Here is a 16799-nt window from a genome sequence, read left to right as displayed (position 1 = left end):
AATAATGGATTGTATAGAATGTGAGAACATAGTTTTTAATACACAATTTTTAAATAATTAGTTTTAAAATAATAAGCAATATACCACGTAGAATATGAAACTACAGTGGACTCTCACAAAGCGCCAAGTGCTTCTGACCGAGTTCCTCACTAAGCTCCCACACCGTTAAACCACGCCCCTATCGCTTGGCAGAAAAAATATCTGAGACGCATTGGAGGATTATATGAAAAACCTCCCCCCGCACGCGCAGTTATGAAAAAGAGAGACACTTGGCGAAAAAGACACTCAAAGGAGAAGGCGTTCTGTGAGAGTACTGTACTATCAATAATTTTTTCCATTATGGTTATCAACAAAGAAAAGAAATATTGTCTGTTGCGACTCTTGGAATTGAAATGGATTGGAAGAGGAAGCGAGCGTTTTACGAGCCACACCCATCTTCCCTTATCTCTCAGAATTGTGGAAATCATTCAAATAATAGACCGGATGGGGCAAAGCCATCGAAGGGTGTGTTCATATTTCTTTTGCAGTTGACGCTAATAGCGGTAAATTTTTTACCCCTCTCTCTGACTGGATTAGTCAAGCTAAAAAGCAAAATAACTACAAAAGCAGTTTCAAGGGAAGGGTGTGCAATACGACAAAGGAAAGGTGTTATTAAAACTGGCATTGTTTGTTAAAAGAGCTAATTTCACTGCTGCATATTAAATTTTCAAATCTGCACACCCTTAATTCTAGACGCCAAGTTTTACGACTTTTGCAGTAAGCAAAGGCTTTTCTCTGCAATATAGCATGTCCCTTTGTAAGAGCACAGCCCTTCTGAACGCTACCAGTGACCAAGCTTTTTTCAGATCCCTTCACTTTTTTTGCTTTTTACATACTAATTTGTTAAGCGTCCTTGGAAACGACATCTCGTAAAAGGTCGCTCTACATTTTTGTCGCCCGATCCGAAAGTGTCACCAGCGACAGTGACGCTTCAACCTTTGTCGCTTTCTCACCCTTTGAGCCGAAAAAAAGCTGAAAGCGATTGGATGTGTGTGTTAGTAGCTAAATGACGAAAAATATCATTTTTGGTCTCTCTGCTCTGGAAAACAGTTACAACGTAAGCGTAAATTGTGCAAGCAGAAATCATGAATTATATATTTCATATTTTACAATGTTAAGAACTTGGTTTTTATTCCTGCTAATATTTCAAGTAATTTTATTCGTCAGGCTGGATCCACTATTTTTGTGGAAGTGAAAGAATTTTCAACAAGACAGCTGAATTTTTAACAAAAAATGTGACTTTAACAACAAAATTTAATTTGTAATAAAAAAATTCAATTAGAAATGAAATAGAATAAATAATTTTCAACCAAATGCTGCAAGCGTATACCTACAAAGTTAAATTAAATAACTACGGCCAAAAGAAGTTATACTTTCAACCAAATACATACATTTTTAAGCGAAAAAAATAAAATGTTTAAGTTAAGTATTTAACCAAATAGTGCAACTTTTAATAAAAATAATGGAATTTTTAACTAAATAGTTGAATTTTTACCAAAAACTCTGACAGTTGACATTTCAATAACAGAAAAATTAAACTTATGCCAAGAAGGATGAATTGTAAAACCAAAAATATGGATTTTTAACTATTTCAAAAGGGCCTATTTCAACTAAAAAGGGGAAAGCTGAATTTTCAAGAAAAAATTTATTTTTCACAGAAAAAAAAATTTCGACCAAAAATATGAATTATCAAGTAAATTATAAATTTTTCAACAAGGACAAATTTCCAACAAATAAAGATTTATTAGGGGAAAAAAAGAAATTTTCCTACAAAATGTGGAATTTTCAACATAAAGGCGAATCTTTTTTTAACAGTTAAGTTTTCCACCCATAAATATAAATTTTTATCAAAAAAGTTATTTTGCATCCGAACAGTTGAATTTTTTACCAAAAAAAATCAATTTTAGAAGCAAGTTTTAAATTAAGAAGATTAGTTTTCCACAAAAAAAGACGATTTTTCAACATAAATATTGAAATTTATACCCAAGAAATAATACTTAAGCAAAAAAATTAATTGTTAACGAAGCAGTTGCATTTTTAATTCAATAAGATCGATCTTTAACAAAATAGTTCACATTTTAAACAAGAAGAAGGTTTTCAACTAAAACGAAGAACTTTCAACTGGAATAGTTAAATTTTGTGTTTAAAGAAAATTTATTTTTAACAAAAAAAAAAGATTTTACAACCTAGGAGATGAATTTTCAACTAAAATCATGAACCTCCAACAAAACAATAATTTGAACAAAGTGGTTTAAACCTTAAGTTATTAGTTCAATTAGCAATCCAAAAAGGTAAATTTCCAACGAATAATGTGACAGCTATGTTTAACAAAGAAATATTTTAAATTAAAAGTAGTTCAAGCTAAACAAAAAATATAAATTTCCAATAAAATAGTTCAACTTTTCCCAAACGAAATAAACCTTGAACTAAAAATACTATTTTTTAACAATGTGGTTGAATTTTCTGATAAAAAAGGTTAATTTTCAGCGAGTACTGAAATTTTAAACTAAAGAGGTGAATATTAAACTAAAATGATGAATCTTCAGCTGAAATAGATATATTTCAGTTCAAGATATTTTTAGTCAATAACAGTTGAATTTACCCAACCAAGACAAATTTTTATCAAATAAATTAAATCCTTAAGCGAAAAAGTTTAAATTTTAACTAAAGCACGCAGATGACTTTGTAAATTAAAAACACGAATTTAAAAAATATATTTGAATTTTCAACCAACAAATATTTCAATTTAATTTTAAAGAGAATATAAAATTTAAACCAAAACTGAATTTAATACCAAATAGTTGAATTTTTAACCAAAATGGTGACTGCGAGAAAAATAAATTATTGAGAAGAATTTTAAATCAGGGTGTCCCCAAAACTTTATTTTTGAAATTCGATAAATGCGCCTTTTATAGAAATTCCCTTACTTTTGAAAGATTTTTGATAGAGTCCCTCAACTTTCTCTGAATTTTCCTGACACATGCAATTTGCTGAGTTTTATACGGTTTCCTGGTTTTTCCTGACCTATGGTGAATCTGTTATTATCATAATAATTGATTTACGGGGCTATCTTATATACCATCTCGAGGGTAATAACTCGTGGTTCTGGGCATACGGAAGCCGTTTTATGACTGCAAACCATTAGTATCTTGTTGGTCTCCTGAAGTATTTTTCCTTCGCAATTTCCTAGGAAAGTTATTTTTCTCCCCTCAGAATTTTACGACCTGCTGTTTTACGCACAATGTCGCTTGTCATATGGCTGATCATATATCCATCTTCAAGATTGCGAAGCAACAGTTTTTATCAAGATTTTTTCCATACTTTTCAATCTTTTAGTAATTCTTCCTCAAAATAAAAAATAAAGAAGAAATTATAGCAGCAACACCTTTTTTAAACTTATTGTGGCTTGAAAAATGGTATTACTTCCGCGCGCGCATTAGGGACTTCCGGAAGAGCACGTTACACCTTAAAAGATCCGGCCATTATGGTTTTTCTACCAAATGACTTTCCGCCGACGTCTTATCCGATAACCGTTTTTGACGAGGAGTTATGTCGCGACTATGACCCACTGAAGGTAGTGATTGAAGAAAGTGAATCTCTGGCGCATTGTAAGGTGATAAAAACGACTCACGTACATACATTTACTTGATTTACGTACTCACACCCATACACATACAAAATTTACGAAAGCTCTTCTTAGGTCATATGTGCCTTTCACGTTTGAGTATAAATGTTCACTTGACTCTGATAAATTGCTTCACAATGGTTTAATAAGATCCAAAATGAATGTATGACGTGGCAATTCTCAAAGGTGGAAGATTATATCAGAAATTTTTTTCTGATGTGAAGCTGACGTGAAGTGTTATTGAATAGCCTGCTAAAAAATGACTGCGCCAGGGATTAAAAGGAGTGTGACAAGTGATAGCTTCATATTGTTTTAAAACAATGTTCTAAAAATAATTTTAATTTAAAGCTTTAATAAAAGAGTGAATAGTATCGATTCACATTTTTAACTATTCTATGGGGTGGCTATAAAAGGAAGAAAGGAAATCAATATTTAAGAGCTAAAATTCCGTAAAATAATTTATATTACGTACAAATTGAAAACATTTTTTGAAGTAGTTTCTCAAAATGAGATTTATGCATTAATTGGTTATTTTGAAGACCCTCCCACCACTCTATTCCAGCATGTCCCAAAAGCCAGCCTCTAAACGAGAGGGATTTTTCAGTATATTGGCCGCAAACCCTACTTTTGTGCAGCGTTACTTTCACATATCATTTTTTATGAAAAAAATTAGGGTTATGTTTTTATTAAGGGGGTAGTACATGTTTGAATTTTCAAAAAATCGATTTTTTTAAATTTATGTCATCATATACCCTTAGAAATAAGGTGGAAACCTTCTTTTACCTCAGGGCTTATCCGAAGTGTCCGAAAAACAAATTACTTCGGAAGATCTTGAACGGTCTAAGCGCACAATTTTTCGTACTTTCAACTTCAAAAGCGTTTTTCTCGAAACGCACTTTTTTAGGGAGATTGCCACGATTCTAGCCGATCTACTAGGTCGATTTCATTCAAATTTTTGTTTAAATGTATGGAAAAGACTTGGCTATCGTATGACCCTCGCTCATGATTTTCCATTATTATGTAATAACAATTTGACACAGTAAATTTTCCAAAAAAAAAAAAACGGAGAAAAAGAAACGAATTCCTTTTCAATTCCCAATTTGTTTATTTATCCATATTTATTAATGATTGAGGGTCATACGATAACCACTTATGGACTCTTTAAGAATTAATTGGGGTTTTGTGTTTAAGATTATCCGAATTTGATAAATCATGGCGACCCTTTTTTTACATGGCTTCCTCAGATCGCCCATATCTCGGCCAGATGTTAATAAAAAAGGACAACATTTTTTTTCGTTCGTTAAAATCATGTCCTACAACACAATAAATAATTGTGAATGTCAAATATAAATTAATGCAAAAGAAAAATGATTGAAAAAAAGCTCCTTGAACATGTACTAGCACCTTAATTATTTTTTCAAATAGTTTGTATTCACCCAAGTGCGAAGACACATACGGCCCAACATTGGCCCATAGTCGGCAAAAGTATTGCCGAAGCTCGGCTGCCATTGTCGCGCTAATGACGGAATGATAACTATGGCCTGCATTTGGCAGCCAAGATTTGGCTGCCATCGTCGCGCCATTGCCGGATTGATAACTACGGCCTTGACTTGGCAGCCAGGGCTTGGCTGCCATTGTCGGCCCAACACTGGCTACGATCTAAGGATATGACAAAAAAGATATTTAAAAAATAAATATTAATTGATTGCGAGTACTTTGAATATAAATATTAATGGTCCTGTTCAGATTGAATACGTATATTAACATTTTGAACATTATATTACAAATAACATTTCTAACGCTACGGGGTATCGAACCTACATCTATATACTTAAATATCGCCTAGCAGTCGGGCGTGCTAACCACTCCGCTAAACCGACAAGTTGAAACTCTGTTAAAAAGCCATCCTAATAAGCTGCAGCTCAGAAAAGTTAAAGTACCAACTTTTAAGTACTCTTTTTTTAATTATTTATTATTATGCGGCTTTATGTAAATATAAAATAATTTTTAATAAACACTAAAAATTTTTAATGACAAAACTTAACAAATTTCATCGTGAACTTTGACAATTTTTCAATAAATTTTTTTTATCTTTCGTGTAAGATTTGTTTATTAGGTGCTAATCAAGCATCGGTGGAGAATCGGCAAATATAAATTGCCAATATAGGCTGCAAGCACTGACTCAACATTGGGCCGATTTAAATAAAACATTGTTTGCCGTAGTAAAAGTGACACTTGGCCCAGTAATGTGCCGTCACTGGGCCAGACTTTGGCTGATCCTCGTGAAACGTGGTTCCCCGTACTAAAAGTGAGACTTGGTGCAATAAAGTGCCGATACTGGGCCAAGCATTAGTGAAGGATCGGCTGATATTGGCCCAATAACTTTAGCCGACCTTTGGCTGCGAAAAATGGACCAACACTGGACCGTGTATTCAGCTCCGGCAATTCGCACTTGGGCATCCAAACAATTATTTCGTTCAGATATTATCGTAAATTATTTGCATCCTGACAATTAGATAAACCAACAAACTACTAAGAAAATCAGTACGATTTGGTGCATTTATCATTCATTGTTTAAACAATTTCTCAGTTGTTTAAAAGTAACTCTTGAATGGAATCGGACATAAAAATGTGTTTTTTTGGCAAAATTTTCTACAATCTAAGTAAAACTCTGGTATTTTTTGGTATTTTGATTACTTACCCGTAATTTTTAATACAATTTTCAATCTTTCGAACTTTTTTTAAACAAAATAATCTAAATTTACACTTTCCCTGATTAACATAAATTAATTACTTTAAATCGAAGGTCAAAGTGATCAATCCACTTTATTTTTAACAGTTTCAATAATTTCTCATAGCTGAAATGTAGGTTTTTCTGAAAAAAGGTTGCTCTATGGGAAATCGAACCACAGAACTTCAGATTGCCGGTCGGGTGCTTTTAGAGAGATCGAGAGGAAAATTGTTTTTCAGAAAAATACGCGATCTCAAGCCAGGTGTTACATTTATGATAAGGGTAATTTAAAGGAATCTGTATCATCATCAGAAATAGTTATTAACGATCAGTGCAGATTTCATTTCACAAACTGTGAAATCAGAAATCAAAGTTATCGATCTAGTTAGCTCTTCAAATAATATAAAATACTTAATCATTTTTGAAAAATCACAAATAAACTCTTAAGTTTACATTTTTTTGAAAAAAGATCTACTCAAGGCGCAATTACTTGGTAAATGTTGATAAAAATTATGTAAATTTTTGACATTTTTTCGTCGAGAAAAGTTTAAGCAACCAAAAATTGTTTAAAAAATTACAGGTAAGTGGAAAAAACAATAAACTTACTAGGCAAAACTACATTTTATTAGCCTTATTACAGTCTAAAATTGCATTAATTAGTAAAAAATGGTTTAAAAATCAAGAAGAAATGGTTAGATTCTAAATCTAATTTTAACATTTTTTTTAATGACATGAACTATTTAGTTTACCGTTTGTCTTGTTGTTTGATTTACCCCAATAAGGTCATATATTACTAAATCAAGGTATACATTTTTCTCGTTTCGCCAAAAAGAAATTTTTAGCCAAACTTTTTTTTAACGATTAATAGTTAATAAAATTTATATTAAACTTTCAAATTTTACAATTAAAAATTATCTATGATATAAACTACACAGAAGTAATATTGACGACCAATATGCATTAATTTTTTGGGTATCACACAAAATTAAAAAAGGCCTTTTAAAAAAATACAAACTTCTTTGTATTTTATTTGAGGGCTAAGCAAAAGAGCTTGCGGAAGCCGAGCCAATCATACTTTTATATTTCATGATTTGATTTCTTTCTCCGTTACTCTTTATCTGTGATTAATTTATTCTGAAATAGCAACATAGGTTTTAGTGTAGGTTATTTTAATTTTCGGTAATAGTAAAAAGCTATTTTTTCTTTTTATCAAAAGTGGTCGACTTAACCTGAAACTGAGAGGTAAAGACGGACACGCTTTGAATTGAAATAACTATAGTTACTTATCGCTAAATTAAATGTTTTGATATCAGGATACGTAAGAGTTAAACGCTATAAATTGAAATCAATTATACCTCATTTATTTTTCACCTCATAATATACTTTAAAAGCCACACAAGAATGTCCCATTTAGTCCCGTCTTACAGTCCATCTTCAAAAATATTTCAGTTAAACATTTTTGAACTAGCACATAGAATAATCAAATAGTGTTATTTTCGAAAAATTTTGACCAGCGCCTAGGTAAGTTACAAAAGGGAAGGAATGCATCACGATTTGAGCCGGTGCAAAGTGGCAATAAAAGGAAAGGAAGTGGCAAGGCTTAAGTGAGTATAATAAATTGATCGAAGGCAATGCGTCGAGGCATGCGGGCAACACTTCGGCTCTATTAGCCAGGAGATGCATGGCTCCTCTCTTTATCAAGAAGACACCCTTACTTCGTATCCTTACACCTCTAGATAGATCTTCTGACAAGGATAAGAGTCATTCTTTAAGGGTATGGCCGGGAACGACCCTGCCTTCGGTATTCTCCCAGTATCTAGTCATACGGGCTCAAGACGGAATCACCTTGGAATTCCGTGAATTCCAAACTCGCAGATCGCTAATCTGAGGCGTGAAAAACTTTGCGGAAATGGAAACCGTTCCTCATGTTTAAGCAACTTCCATATTCTGTGTGTCTATCTCATTAAACAGATTAAATATCTCATTAAATACACTCTGTGCTATAAATTAATTATTATTCTACACAGTTTTCAACCATTCATAACTATGATGTATATGTCAATGAAATATGGCTATGGTACTTTATTTGCAGGCATTGTCGAATGGTACCATTCATTACTGATGGGTGACTTTTTTACGTTTTTAATAAATACCATTCCTTGTCAAGGGTTTTCTCGATACTTTTCTGATGTTCACACATAGAACCTCTTTTGCAAAAAAATTCTCACGAGAAGAAATAAACTAAATTCTTTTTGTGAAATAAAAAATATCCAAAATCTTACATGAATGTTTTAAATAAGGATTTAAAAATATCTGAATCCAAGTTTCCATTAAGCGTTTGCGGTACATGCATTTACATTCTTAAAAATAAAAAGAAACTTCTCCAAAGAACTTTATCAACTATGCCAAATTATGAAGACATAAAGTTACCAAAACAGTCCAGGTCGAATAGAAATGTATGTTATTGTATGCTTAACAGGCAAAATCAAGGCTCATATGAAAGTATAAACAACACAGAAATCACAAACGTTAACCATCTATCCATATTGATTAATCTAATGTACTTTATGATTCTGAAAGTACCAAAAAGCAGCAAAAAAAAAATGAAAAAGTCAGCACCTGGATATTATATAGATAATGTTCGTAAAAAAAATCTACAGAGTTCACAAAGATGGCATTGTTTAATTTGACACAGAAAAGGTAACGCTAAAAGGAAAAAGGCAGGTTGATATTATTTGATATGAACATGAACATATTTATTCATAATTTTTTTCGTGATACAAATATTCTTCTCCTATTTTAATAGGTTTGAACACATTTTACTGAAAATAGGGGGAAATTAAACAGGAATTTTCGCTTAGAAAAAGATCGATTACAATCCGCAAAAAACTTGAAAGATTTCTTAGAATATTTTCAAATCCCGTAAAAATGATAAAATTGTTTAAATCCTCTTAAATCCCGTAAAATTCAATTAAATCTAATGAAATCATGTCAAGTGTCTTGAACTCCCTTGAAATCTTTGATATTTTCGAAATTCCCTGAAATGTACTGAAATCCTTTAAAAACTCTTTAATTCTTTGAAGCCTCTTAAAATATAAAGATGTACGCTAATACATTGTGAAATCTCCTTTTTAGATCCTGAAAATTATCTTAGATTCTGTAATCCCTTTCAAAAAATTTGTTACGTTTGGTCATTGCTACAAATCATTCGAAAATTTAAAAATTTGGTGAATTATCTTGAATAATATGTTTGAAAATTCCTTAAAAAATTACGAAAACTTTAAAATCGTCGGAAATCGGATAAAACTTTTTGAAGTCTCGAAAAATCCCTGGAAATGTTTGAAATGCTGGAAAATCTTTGATAAATCAATTAAAATAGTATAAAAGCATTGATACTTTATTACTTTGATATTTTTTCTAATCTCAAAAATATTTAGATCTTTTAAAATTTCCTATTTTTTCGATTGCTGATATTATTTTAGAAAATCAGCGAAGAAGTTTAAAAATATGTTTAAACTAAAAGTGAAAAAATAGTTGTATTAGGGAGCAATTTGAGAAAATACTAGCAATAGTGTAGGGGAAAAGAGGATGGATGAAATTAAAGGGATAAGTAAGGAAAATAAGAGATGGGCAATATGGAAAAGCAAAGGGGGTGGGAATAGGGGAAGTGATAGTAGGATGAGTAGCGGTGGGGAGATGAAGAGAAGTAATGGAAGTACAAATATGATGGAGAGGGTAATTAGGAATTGGTAGGGTGGGTTAGTTCATGGAAGGGGTGGTGAGATGCGAAACGTGAAAAGGAGAAGTGAGGGGATGTACGGTTGTGGAGAAGAGACGTGATGGGAGTGTCCTGATGGGAGTGTCAACATGAGAGTGGGACAGCAGGGGGAGGGTTACTAAGTAAGATAATGGGATAAGGAAAAGTAAGGAGGGGGTAGGGGAGGCCTTGTGGAAGATAGTATAGGAAGGGAAGTAGGCTGTGAGTGGAAGGGGAAGGAAAATATGTGGGAGGGGGGAAAGAGAGGAAAAATTTGAACGAAATATTTGGATGATTAAGAAAAAATGTCAAAAATTGTTGTTTTTTTTTTGTCAGTTATACCTATGGGTCTTCCATAATAGAATTTTAATATCTCTTCATGGTAGAAGGTAATTGCTCTGATATAAAATTAGGAAGATTGCTGGCATCGAGACAGAACAAATTAAGAAACTTAAGTTGAGAAGGACATACAGAACTTATGGAAAACGGTGGGTGACTTTTCGGTATGAGAGTTCAGAAGGAGGCTTCATAACGATTACCACGGGAGGGCGTTCTTTCCCATTTTCTTTCTTTTGTCTTTTCTCGTCCATCTTCTTGGATTTATCTCATTTTCTAATATTTCGTGCTGCTTTTCTCCTAAAGAAAGGTAAAGTACAGAATCTCTGGTGCATTTTTTTAGCGCAGAAACTTAAGTTGTTATAATTATTTTTCCAAATAACCCAGAAAAAAATAATTGAAAGAGAAATAGGATTACTGAGAAACATGATTTTTTTTTATTTTCTCCTTCAAAGTTTCACTTAGTTATTGATATAGTTTCGAAAGTTAAAAGCTCACAGAAAAAAAATAACTTAAAATAAAAAAGTAACGAAAATACAGACATTACTAATTTTTAAACCATACAGTTAGATGACATATAAAAAGGCTATTTTTCTACTATTTTAGGTTGAAAATTTTACTATTTAGATTTTTATATTTTTTTCTAGAATGAAAATTAATTCTGGCTAGTAATTTAATTATTTTGTAAAACAAAAATCTTTCCACTTAAAAAATTAATCTATTTTAGTTAAAATATTTAGTTAAAAATTAACCTGCTTTAGTTGAAAATCAATTTTTTGTTAAACATTTATATTGTCTGATTACAAATTCAACTGTTAAAAATTCCTCTTTTTGGTTGAAAATTCAACTATTTGGTTACAAATTAATTTTTTGTTAAAAATTCCTATTTCCGGGTTGAAAATAATAAATTTGTGGAAAAAATATATATTTTTAGATTAAAAATTAAATTTTTTGGTAGAAAAGTCATCCTTCTGCTTAAAAATTCAACAATTTGGTTGAACACAACTATTTTGTGGAGAAGTCGTATTGTTTATTAATTCAAATTTTCGTGATGTAAAATTTAATTCTTGTGCGTTTGAAATATCAACTATTGTATTTTCCGTTGCGAATTCGTAATTTGAATATTCATAACTTTATTTATAAAACATGTAACTTTTGTTGAAATTCTTTTTTTTTGTAGAAAATTAATCTTCTTAGTTAAACATTTATCTTTTTGTTTAATAATATAATTAATTAGTTAAAAATTCATCAATGTTGCAAAAAATGCAATGTTATCACTTGAAATACTAGGCACTTAAGTCCTTTTAATTCGACTTCAATATTAGTACTTACGTTCATTTTATTTAAAAATGTGAATCGCTTTTATTTCGTGAAAAATCTTTTTATTTCTTTATTTTAGGTTTCTGATTATGATTTTTAAAACCAAACATTGTAAAAAGGAGGGATAGACTGTGAGTTTTCTTAATAATATTGAAGTGTATATTTTCCTTTAATAATTGTTTTTTGAATGCGAGAGGTATTTTTATCAGATTCGGTTTGAAATACAAATTCCGCTTGGTGTATCAAATCCTAATTAGTGTCTTTTCAGAGTAGTATCATTTTTCCGGTATCATGTTTTTGAGTCATATTGTTTCAAATGTTTCTGATATTTGTATTTTTAAATTTTTGATTCACAATTTTTTGATCGATTTCACTAACGTAAAATACCTTTCACTTTTAACAAAATCAAAAAAAATGTTGAGGACTTTATTGTAGAGTATTTTTCAGTTATAGATAATGGAATAGAATTTTCCATCGGACCTAAAACTTTAAGTAGTTATTAGACTATTTGATTATTTACGACAAGAGTGCATGCAAAAATTTGACGCAGGACTCCAGCGTTAGCTCGAGTACGATACAATTTTCTAAGGTTTCACGGCTCTGTCGATAAATACGACCCGTAATAAAATTCATTGGCCATACGTCGAAGAGAAACTGGCGCCAAGGGCTATGTTGATCCTACTTGCTTACGTGGCTTTCCTTTTTAGTTTACTTAGTTTATACCGTCTCGGTTTCCACTAAACCAAAATGAAAACTTCCTTTAGGGGCTGCTCAAAAATACAGCAAGCTATTTCTATCACATTTTCCAATGCCTTAAATGGTAATTTTAAATTATATGGTAATCATTACATACTTTTTTTATATTTTATTTTCAAACAACTACAATGAAATCCAAAACATACAAAATTTTTTAACAAAGTTGTTCAATATTTAACAGCAATTATTAATCTTCAACAAAAAAAGGAATTCGTTTCAGGAAAGTTTAACGTTCAACAAAATAGTTGAATTTCCATTTAATAAATGAACAAATGAATTTTTAACAAAAAGTTAATTTCCAAAAAATATTTGAATTTCGAATTGAAAGTACCCAGTTTTCAACCAAAACTGGAATAAGTAAATTTGCAGTTGAAAAAATTTATTTTGAACACAACAAAAAAATCATGTTCAAAAAATCATATTTTTTGAACTGAATAATCGAATTTTTAAACAAAAAAAAATGATTTTTTAAAAGTTGTATTTGATTCAAAAAGAATAAAGTTCAACAAAAATGGTAATGTTTTTAAAAAATAACCAAAGTTTCGACATAATAATAAAATTTTCTTATGCATAATCAATTTTTTAATTAAAATTATAAATCTTTAAAAAAAATGAGTTTATAACAAACAAGTTCAAGTATTTTGAAACAAAAAGTAATGTTTTTCTACAAAAATAGTAGAACTTTCGTTCCAAAAAGATAAAAAAGTGGATTATGTAATCCAAACAATGAATTTATACAAAATAATCAATTTTCAACAAAATATTTAAATTTTAACAATACAAAATTTTCATTTTTCACAAAGTAATTGAATTTTCAACCTTGAAAGACAAAAAAAGTCGATTTTTTAAGCTAAAAAGACAAATTATCTAAAAAAAATTCAAATTTTTAATCAAAAAAGTAATTTTCAATAAAACAATTAATTTTTCTATAAGAATATGAGAATTTTCTATCCCGAAAGACAAATCATCTAAGAAGTCATTTTATGATTGATCCAAAATGACGAATTTTCCATAAAACAATTTAATTTTCAACACCAAATTAAACTAAATATTAAATATTTAGTTTATAAAAATGATTTTTACTAACAAAAATTCCACAAAATATTTTAATCTTCAAGCAATAAACTAAATGTCTCAAAAAGTAGTCTAAATTTTAAATAAGCAGATAAATTCTCAACCGCGAAAATTAATTGTTAAGAAAAAATTGATTTGCAACCAAGGGAAATGAATTTTCGACGACTCAGTTAACGCTAGAAACAAGTATTAGAACTATTAATAAAAATAGAGGAATTCTGAAGTCTGAAGTATTTTTGAACAGCCCCTTAGAATTTTACCAAATAACAATTATAATTTCACTTCAAAAACTTGTTGCTTGTTAAATATATTTTAATATACGTAGAAAACTAATAATTTCCTCTGCTGGCACGAAACGAATAAAATCTGGCAGCAGACGAAGTAGTAAGAAACTAAAGAGTAAGGCCGACATCAGAAATGGTTTCCTTGCTCACTAGGGAACGGAAATTACTAGAATGAACGTTTATGACTAGAACAACTGACCTCTTTGGAGACAGGACGCAAAATGAGATGCAATCAAATGCGGGCACACAAAAAAAGACGAATAATATAACAAAGAAGGAAAAAGAATGGAATGGCAGAAGAATGAAAGTGGACAAAGCTCTACATTTTCAAGATATTTTGCCAATGATAATACAAAGAATAATTCCCAATATTGAATTCCTTTATTTCGAGGAGTAACTTTTAAATCTGGGCCAGAGATCAATATATACTATAAATCCGATTTTCCTGACAGCAGATAATTTCTAATGAGCGCGACCCAGATAAAATCTTTCCTTATTTCAAGCTATAAATATTATTGTTGTTCTTACTGTATAGTGAAGCCACATCTTTTTTCAGGAGAAACGTGACTTATTCAGTGAGGAAGGGAATTGTACGAGGAGGTATAAAAGAGCGGGGAGGAGGGTATAGATTTTTAGATTAATCTAGAATTATCGTGTTGTTTATTTAAATGACACATTCCTGTCGAAAACTTTCTTCGACCCACGTCGCTGATTAATGTCACTGGTAATCACTCTAAGTGAAGAGCCTTACAAAGTCGTCATGCCAGCTTCCCCACTCGGGCGCATTAGTATCCAGAGTCGTTTGTTTCAAGCGCCATTCTCTCGCCATGCTTTTCTTTCCTGGCATACTTCTGTAGTTTCCTTCCCGTTGATGCAAGATCTTGTGCTTCTAAGCCTTCTCATGTGTCTTCGAATTAAAGTGTTATTCACACGCTCTAATCATTCCATAACAACTTTATCATCTACGAACTACCAATCCACGCACCCTCACTGTCCCGAGATCCACACCTTCTTCGGCGAGGAGGGTCATTCTTAGACATTTGTCCATGAATAAAATAGATAGCCCATGAGGACATAGAGCATCCTTGCAAGTCATCAATGTACTCTGCCATTACAACTTCATCATCTGCAAACGCTAACCCACGCACCCTCACTGTCTTGAGATGCACACCTTCTTCGTGGAGAAGGGACATTCTTAGACAGTTTCCTATGACTATAATAAATAGCTATAAGAATATAACGCATTTTTAGCTAATAAATCGTCGCGCCCTTCAAAGAATAGTTTTAAATCACTCTCCGAAGTTGCTTCATTAAAAAAATTCCTTTCAAGATTAGGGGCCGTACATGCATTACGTAATATTTCTTTTGCAGGCGGGGTGAGGATAATTCAAAAATTTTAACTTGAAGTTTCCCGAAATTCGTCCCAGCACTTTTCTAGGATTTTACAAACTTACTGAATAAAAATACATATGAAATATAAATTACGGTTATTACATAAGCGTTCAGAATGCATGTTCCTTGGTTAAGGATTTTGTTATCTACTGAAAAATTTATCTATTTCATTAAAAATGTAACAATTTTGTTAAAAAGTCGTCCTTTTTGTGTAAAAAATTACCGTTTTTGTGATGAGTGGAGCAAGTGACTAGATTTCTACTTTACCGACACTGTTTTTATTTTCTAACTTATTTTCATACGAAGCGCCACCTCCAGGCGAAAATTTGGTATACTAAATAAGAAGCACTAAGAAAGGTGGGACTGGTCCTTAATTTTTATAATTATGAAACAAGTTTTTCATGTACCTATTTTTATTTTTGTTGCTTTTTTCACAATTATAGAAATAAATGACCAGACGTACCTTCATAAGTGCTTCTTATTTATTTTCCTAAATATTCAACTTGATGTGGCTGTAGAAATTTTTCCTTTTTTAGTTATAGATTCTACCTTTTTTTGAAAATTCACCTTTTTTTATTAAATTTACCTGTTCTAGTTTTTTAAAATTTTCATCCCCTTTCGTTGAAAAATAAACTATTACATTTTTTGTTGAAAATTCACCTGTTTTGTTAAAAATTCGTCCTTGCAGCTTGAAAATTTAAAACTTTGATGCATTTTAATAGGAAATTCAACTATTTCGTTAAACATTCGTACTTTTAGTAGAAATTTGATCTTTTTTGGTCGACTATTCCACTGTTTTGTTGACAATTTGTCTTTTATATTTACTATAACGTTTCCATATTTAATATGGATATATTTTTTGCGTTAAAAAATCAACTATTAAATTTTTGGTTGAAAATTTATCTTTTTGGTAAAAAATTAATTTTTTGCCTGATGATTCAAATTTTGAAAATTTAAAATAAAAATATGTATCGGTTCAAATATCAACTATGACCTTTTTTGTTTAAAATTAATCTTTTCGTTGTAAATTAATTTTTTGAATACCATATTTACTATTCCATTTTTGGTAGAAAATGTATCTTTTTCAATTGAAAATTGAACTACTTGGTTGAAAAGTTATGTATTTTATTAAAAAGTCAACTTTCTTGGTGAAAATCAACCTTCTTTTTTGAAAATTAAACTACGTATTTAGTTGAGAATTGATGTATTTTCTTCAAAGATCGTAGTTTTTATATAAAATCATATGTCTTTTTAAAAATTCAACTTTTTTGTCGGAAATTAATCTACTTTAGTTAAGGAATTCAATTCTTTTGTTGCAAATTGGCTTTTCTTGGTTAAATTCGTCTGTATTTTATTAAAAATGTTGATTACAACTAGAAAGGTGGAGGGTCGGTAAGGCCGGTTTGTGGCCTAATTTATTTTTGGACCAAAAAATCTGAAAAAATCATGGTAGTATCTTATAAGTATCCCGAGTCGATTGCACGC

Source organism: Belonocnema kinseyi, chromosome 3 (assembly GCF_010883055.1).
Source record: "Belonocnema kinseyi isolate 2016_QV_RU_SX_M_011 chromosome 3, B_treatae_v1, whole genome shotgun sequence".
NCBI classification, from domain to species: domain Eukaryota; kingdom Metazoa; phylum Arthropoda; class Insecta; order Hymenoptera; family Cynipidae; genus Belonocnema; species Belonocnema kinseyi.
This window is presented reverse-complemented; position numbering follows the sequence as displayed.